Here is a 7,126-nt window from a genome sequence, read left to right on the forward strand (position 1 = left end):
CTTTCTTTCTTTCTTTCTTTCTTTCTTTCTTTCTTTCTTTCTTTCTTCCTTCCTTCCTTCTTACTCCCTGCCCCTTCTCTCCCCTTCATTTTCTCCCCTGCCCTTTGCCCTCCCTTTTAAGAAACTGAGAAATATCACTTCATCAATTGCATCAATCTTGCCATTGTGGTAGATCTTTAATATAGGAGGTGAGTCCTGCCCAACCTTAAGTAGGTTTAGATCTAGGACTTTGGAACAAATCAAAGGAGTCCAGGCAGTGGATTTACCAGCTTAGACATTAAATCTTCAGTTAAGTATGGTAGAGTAGAAAGAATGTTGGGCTGATGGGCTCCGAGTAAGGAGATATGTTGGTTCAAATCCTGCATCTGACAGTTATAAGCTGTGTGACTATGGGAAAGGCACTTTTCTCTGAGGCTCACTAAGTTTCTGTATCTGTGAAATGGGTATAGCCATCTTTCTGGTGCTCACCTCCCAAGGTAATGATGTGTGCACAATGTTATTATCCAGAAAAGTCAGCTCCTATTCATTCATATCACTGTTTTCATCCACTCTCCATTTCAGTCAAATGGGCTGCCTTCCCTTGCCCACCTTCCAAACAAAGGCACAGAAAAGGGAGCCACATGGTATATTGGGGGCATAGGAATAATGTGAAATTATGCTAGAGAGCCAGATTCTACAGAGCTTTCACTATGTTTTATCCCAGAAATAATAGGTAGCCATAGAAGAATCTTGGACAAGGTAGTGAAGTAGTCAAGCTGGTGCTTTGGGGAAGATGATTTTGGCAGCTGAGAGGAAGATGGCTTTCAGTCAGGAGACACTTGAGGCTGGGCGGCCAATAGGAGGCTATTTGAAATAGTCCAGGTGAGAGGTAAACACAGGTTCACCTCCCTTTTTTTGCTTTTTGAAGGGCAATTGGGGTTAAGTGACTTGCCCAAAGTCACATGGCTAGTAATTGTGTCAAGTGTCTGAGGCCGGATTTGAAATCGGGTCCTCCTGACTCCAGGGCCAGTGGTCTATTCACTGCGCCATCTAGCCACCCTGCAGGTTCACCTCCTTTTGCTTCTACTGGTCCCACACCTGGAATATCTTCCATTCGTCCCATCCCATCTCACCATTCTTTTAAGTCTAACCGAAAGGAAACTTTATTTAAGAAACTTTCTCTGATCCCACCTTTCAATAAGGACCTTCTCCTCTATTCCTCCCATAACACTTTAATTTGCATCTCACAAAGGCCCTTCTATTACAGTTGCCTGAATCTGGGTCTCATCTCTCTGCTCCACTGAAAGTTTCCCCAGAACAGAGACCTTGTTTCTCCACAAAATCTCTTATGGTTTCCCTTCTCTCCATGATGCCCTAGAAACCTCTTCATCCTGAAAGTTCGCTGAAGTCCTGGAATTCACATCTCAGAAGTACCCTCCTTCCTCTGTAGCCCCACCTCTGATTGGATGCCCCCTCCTAGAACTGGACTTCTCCATCATGCTCTTACATTGGGTACCTTCCCCTCGCCCCCACCGTGGTCAGTTTCTTTTACATGTTGTTTTTCTCCCATTAGAATGTAAGATTTTGAGGGCAGGGACTATCTTGCTTTTTGCTTTTTTTATTCCTAATGCATAGCACAGTACTTGACACATAATAAGTGCTTAAAATGCTTTTGATTGAATTCTCACTACCCCTAAGGCCCCCACTGTAGTTCAGGTTCTTATCATTTCTCACCTGGACTATTGCAATAACCTCCCATTTGCTTCCCCCTCCCCTCCCAGTCTCTCCTCACTTAAATCCGTCTTCTTAATTATTTAGTCGTTTTTCATTTGTGTCTGACTCTTTGTGCCCTCCCCCCACTTTGGGGTCAAAATTATCTTCCCTAAAGCACCAGGCTGACCACATCACTCCTTGCCAAGATTCTTCTATGGCTTCCATTTGTTTCTGGGATAAAACATATTTAAAGTCCTTCAGAATCTGGCTCTCTAGAATAATTTCACATTACTACCATACACAACATCACTTATCCCCTTTGTATCTTTGTATAAGTTCCTGCCACCTCTCTCTTCCACCCCATGTCTAGAATGTTCTTCCAGCTTATTTCTCCTTCTTAGAAGCCCTGTTTTCCTTCAGGGCTCACCCCAGAGATGGCCTCCTACATGAGATTTGTGTTTCTGTGGTTCAGAAGTCTTCCATAATTCACCCTCTCTCTTCCAGTGTGGTCATTGCTCTCCCCTGAGCTCCAGGGATCACTTTGAATCACTTTCATGTAACTCTGGGTAAGTGAGGAACTGGCTAACAGGGTTCCCAGTCATTTGGGCACGTGGAATGCTTTCTGCCTGGTGCCAGGCCACACTTATGCTTAAGGGAACTTGCTTCTGGAGATCTGTGAGCATATTTAAAGAAGAGGTCCAGTAGCCAATTCTGAGCATGTGTAGGTATTCTTGGACTGTCCTGTCTGCTGACTGAGCAATGAAGAAAAGACTTTTAAGGAGCTAATTATCCAGAACCTAAACCAAATGTGACAACAAGCGGCACCAATGGGACGAATCTCTCTCTTTCTTCTCTCCTTTTTCTCTTCCCTCTCTCTCTCCTGTCTCTTCTCTGTCTCTGTCTCTAATATCTGGCACATTGCCTTGCACATCATGGGTGCTAATTAAGTGTATTCTGGATTGAATTGAGTAGTTCCCTCTGTGTGCATCTGACCTCAAATAGTATGAGGACAAGAGCAGGAGGATCCAGGCTGCCCCAGGTGCCCAGGCTGTGCAGGTAAGGTGACCATGATTTAACACATGCCTGGAGGGTCAGGAATGGGGAAAGGAAGAGAGGACTTGCAGGTGATTCCATGAATTTGCATGCAAGAGGGATGGTTATTTACCTGAGGAAATATATCACCTTTGTTGTGGACAATGACCCAGGAGGGCACCTTGGACAAGGCCCCCAGAGCTCTCTCTCAAGCTGCCTGAGAGATTGCAGGTCTTCTGGAGCTGTAGTTACCTGGGGGCTGACATGCTGGTCCTTTCTCTTTCCTCTGAAGTTACCTGAGGTTCTGGTTTTGGCTTCTGCTACTATATAGTCCTACTGTTTTTCTGCTAAGAAAGCATAGTCTAGGCATAGCTAGGTAGTGCAGTGAATAGAGCACTGGTGCCCTGTAGTCAGGCGGACCTGAGTTCAAATCCTACCTCAGACACTTGACACTTCTAGCAAGTCACTCAACCCCAATTGTCTTGCCTTGCCCCCTCCAAAAAAAAAAGCATACTCTACTGTGTGGGTGGTGGGAGGGTGAGAAGAGAGGTAGGGAAAGAATGGTTTTGACCAGTAATAACTGCATTTGTATCTTAGAATTGTGAGTACTTGCCTTCCCCTATTAATCATGGAAGACAATATGGTATTAGGGCTACCCCGTTCTTCCACTGGTTTGTTACACAACATACATGTGGAGCTTTTCAAATGGGAAATGGATTCTTGACTAATACCTCACATCCCTCTACGATCACCAAGACACCTCTCCCTGTCCCCCTCCTTTTAGCGACTAGAACTGTTTTGTGATGTATAAATAAGGCCTTCCTGAAGGTAGCATAAAGGACAGAGCACTGGGCTTGTTTTAAGTGTTAATTCTGACTCAGCTACTTATTAGCTGTGGGACCCTGGACAAGCTACTTAATGACTCATGGCCTCAGTTTCCTTATCTATAAAATGAGGGTAATAATAGTATCTGCCTTACAGGGCTGTTTTGAGGATCAAATGAAATTATGTGTGGAAAGCACTTTGCAGACCTTGAAATGCTATATAACTCTGCTATTGTTATTAAAAGTATTATCAAATATTATTGTTAATGAAAACCAATAATAATAATACAGAGTGACATGAAGTTCCTGATCTGTCTAGTGAACACTTTTAGACCTAGAGCAAAGATAAACCACTTCAGGGGTGTGCTGAAGCCCTACCTGACTGGAGAGCCAATTGTTAAACTTTCTTAAAGTCTCTCAAGGCTCAAGGTAACTCTCTAAGACTATAAAAAATTATTAGAGGAGTTGCCAATATGCACTGATGGAGGGGATTTCCACAATGGGACTCCCATTGTGAGTATTTACATCTCAGAGATCAGCATTGCTACAAATCAGGGCTTTATTGATTGCTTTGTTGATTTTCTAGACTTCAAAACATATTGATATTGCAGATTAAATTTAAAAGTTTACACCCACAACCTGGTTGTTAAACAATTAACAGCAACCCCTGAGCCAGTCCTTCTATAGATTTTCCCATAAAAGTGTAATATAAGCAAGAACCCCTAAGACATCCCAGCAAAGACCGTGGAGGTGATTTCATTTTGCTTCCTCAAAACCTTGTAACTCACTCCCCTTCTTCCCAGGCTTTGTTGTCACAGGGACAACAAAGAAATAAGGATGGGGGAAGGGGTTACGGGAATCATAGAATTTAGCATGTCATTGACCTCCTTTTATAGAAGAAGATTCAGGGTGGTGGAGCTGCCCAAAGTCAGAAAGAAAGCAAAGGGCAGAGTCAAGATTTGAACTCTGATCATCCCACTGCAAATAAGAGTGCTTTTTCTTTGTATCACTAAGAATTCCTTCTCTTACTGGATCAATGCAGGTTTTCTAGCTGGACTACTGGATTCCTTCTAATGGATTCCATTTTCTCTGTTCTGCACTCAGTGATGAAAAGATTCTTCCTTAAACACCACATCACTCCCCTACTCAAGCTTTCAGTGCCCATCTATTTTATAATCTGTCAAATTTGTGTGATGAAATGTGAAGTAACTCCCCCTGCCTTCCCCACCACTTTTTCTATTAAACAGCTAATAACTATGTGACCTTGGACAAATCATTTACAATTTCTGGCCTCAAGTTTCCTCACCTGAAATGGTTGGCCTAATTTATCCCTATGTTCTCATAGAGCTCTAGAAATCTTATGAATCGGATCTTAAAATCCTCTGCTGGTTTTTCAAGGCCCTTCATAAATGAGTTCTTCCCTATGGAATCATTTTAACTTTTTTGTCCATTCCCCAAATATATTCTCTTCACTCTGACTAGTGAGCTGTTCTTGCAACATGATTATAGGATCATGACCTTGGAGCTGAAGGGGCTAGGAGATCATTTAGTCCTACCCCTTTACTTCACAGATGAAAACAGTCGAGGTCCCAGAGGTTAAGTGATTTACCCAAGGTCACACAGGTAATAACTATTTCTCACCCTTGTACCATCTCTTCATTTTTCTGCCTCCCCAACTCCAACCCCATCCTTCAAGATGTAATTTCAGTCTGACCTTCCTCATCACTGACACCCCTCTCCGCTGCCATATCCACTGATTCAGAAAAAGTTATTGGGACAGTTGGGAATGTTGTACCTTCCCTTGTCCCTATTTAGTGGGAAAGGAGGCTCTTTCAGAATCTATCCATCAGACTGTGTTGGCAGCGAGCAGTCACTGTTAGAATATTCAGATTTGAAGTCCCAAATGCAGGGAGATAGAGACTGTCTAAGCAAGGAGACACTGACCTTCTAGGTTCTCCCTGTGACACAGGCATCTTTGCAACCCTGTCCGTCCTTAGATGTTCCTTCAGTCTTTCCAAGAGACAGAGTTTTCTGAGTGTATGTGTCTTTCACTAAAGCACGTTCCAACCTCTTCCTGATTTATGGATTAAAATAGAAACTCCTTTAGGGATTGGATGATATAAAAGTTTTTAAATCTTTATATCCCTATCATTTAGCCCAGTGTTTGGCATTTGGTAGATGCTTCATAAATGATTATTCACTGATTGACCAATTAAGCAGATAGTTTTGTGTTTTGCTAAAGCATGAATATCACCACCACTACCCTTCACTCCCCAGTTAATCGTTGAATACGCCTGGAATTTACCGAGGCTGGTTCTCAGATGACAGACACCCAGTTCATTAATGGGCCTATATTAAAAGCACTCATCTTAGTCGATCAAATAAGATCGGATCTGTGATGCACTTAGCACAGTGGCTGGACCTCAGTAGGCGCTCCATGAATGTTTATGATCTTCCCTGTCCTCCTTCTGGTTAGACCTGCCAGAACATGCAGTTTTCAGACCAGGGATCCCCTCTGCAGCAGGAGAAGGCTCTGGAGTAAAATGGGAGAGCTTTTTTGATGAGAAGCCAAGGTCTGTGATTTCACTGGTGAAGGAGGGGATCCCATTGTGGAAATTTCCTCCACCAATTCAGATCATCAACATTTCTATTAAATTGTATGGTCTTAGAGAGTGGCTTGGGTCTTTATAGGTTGACTCATCTGAAGTTATATAACTTACATGCGTTAGAAGTCAGTGCATCCTGCCTCTAAGGCTGGCCCTTTAGCCACTATGTATGTAATACATGCAATTCCTTCAATCTATGTTCGTAGAGCATGATCTCGAAGCAGGGCATTATCCTCATTGCCCTCCTCTCCATCCTCTCCACTTAACCAATGTCCTTCTGAAAATGTCACTCCCAGCACTGATCACAATATTGTAAAGGAGGGGTTCATGAACTTTTAAAATTTTTGATAACTGTGTTTCAATATAATTGGTTTCCTCCATGACCTAATTATTTTGCTTCATGCTGGAGTCAATCTATCAACATTTATTAAATGCCTGCTATGTACCAGGTTGTGTAACTAGGTGGTAGAGTGAATAGGGTGCCAGGTTGTAAGTCAGGAAAGCTCATCTTTCTGAGTTCAAATCTGGCCTCAGACACTTCTAGTTGTGTGACCCTGAGTGAGTCTCTTACCCTGCTTACCTTAGTTTCCTTATGTGAAAAATGAGACAGAAGGAAATGGCAAACTACTCTAGTATCTTTACCAAGAAAACCCCAAATAGGGTCACGGAGAGTCAGACAAAATTAAAAAATGACTGATAGGGGTGGCTAGGTGGCACAGTGAATAGAGCACTGGCCCTGGAGTCAGGAGGACCTGGGTTCAGATCCGGTCTCAGACACTTAACACACAAAAAATTAGCTGTGTGACCTTGGGCAAGTCACTTAACCCCAATCGCCTTCCAAAAAGCAAAAAAAAAAACAAACGACCTGTGAGAAATGGTTCCTATTCAGAAGGCCACACCCCCTATAGATACACATTTGTCTAAGTATCAGCCCATGGATTTTTGTCTAGGCTGGCAGCTCTCTTCTCAGTG

Source organism: Petaurus breviceps, unplaced genomic scaffold (genome assembly GCF_028583685.1).
Source record: "Petaurus breviceps papuanus isolate PSGF00001 unplaced genomic scaffold, PetGlider_PUasm1.0 174, whole genome shotgun sequence".
NCBI classification, from domain to species: domain Eukaryota; kingdom Metazoa; phylum Chordata; class Mammalia; order Diprotodontia; family Petauridae; genus Petaurus; species Petaurus breviceps.